This window comes from Trachymyrmex cornetzi, unplaced genomic scaffold (assembly GCF_001594075.2).
Source record: "Trachymyrmex cornetzi isolate Tcor2-1 unplaced genomic scaffold, Tcor1.1 scaffold144, whole genome shotgun sequence".
Classification (NCBI taxonomy): Eukaryota; Metazoa; Arthropoda; class Insecta; order Hymenoptera; family Formicidae; genus Trachymyrmex; species Trachymyrmex cornetzi.
This window is the reverse complement of record NW_017296027.1, coordinates 34,005-34,945: the sequence shown is the minus strand read 5'-3', so window position 1 is coordinate 34,945 and position 941 is coordinate 34,005.

The window sequence follows — 941 nt, the reverse complement described above, 5'->3', positions numbered from 1 at the left end:
AGTCAATGCCATTTCATCCAGAGTACATAACACCCTTTATCGATTAAAATTCCGTAATACATTTCTTCCGTCATTCATAAAATTATCACTTGTAAACTTGCTTATCATTCCTCATCTTGACTATGCCTCTCTCGTGATAGCTGACCTATCCGGTTATCTTAATACAAAACTACAGCGCTTGCAAAACGCTGCCTTAAGGTATGTTTATCGTTTGAGGCGTGATGAGCGTTTGGCGCCGTTCAGATCAAAGGCAAATTGGCTCACCATCTCATCTCGTCGGAAATACTGCTTAGGGAATCTTACCTATCAAATACTTACCTTTTCTCAGCCATATTATCTAAGAAGTCGTTTCGTTACTATTGACGATTCATTACGTCGATCATCGCGACTTCAATCATCAAGCTTTGCACTTCCTATCCCGCGTACCAATGCCTTCGCACAGTCATTTTGGATCACCGCCATTCAATTTTGGAACACATTACCGAATCACATCCGTAATCTTCCAACCATAGCTTCTTTCCGTGCATATCTTTTTTCATATTTCCTTAGAGCAGACTGTGAGGATATACAATCCTGATCATTCTTTTTTTGGGGTAGCATACTGTATGTTCGATAACTTTAATATTCAGATACCGATGTATTGTTTTTATATTTATGTACTACCTCTATATTTTAGATACATTATATTCTTATGTAGTTAGTTTTAAGATATTATATGTTATAATACTAGTTTTTAAGTTGTTAGTCGCGAGAGAAAACCGCCTTCTATATGTATACGCACCCTGTCGGAAATTTTGTAACGGCAGGATGCCCTTGTGTATTGTTCACGGCCCTTTAGTGGCCAGGATAAAATAAAATCAATCAATCAATCAATCAATCAATCTCTCTCTCTCTCTCTCTCTCTCTCTCTCTCACATAATTTATCAAACGACTAACACCAT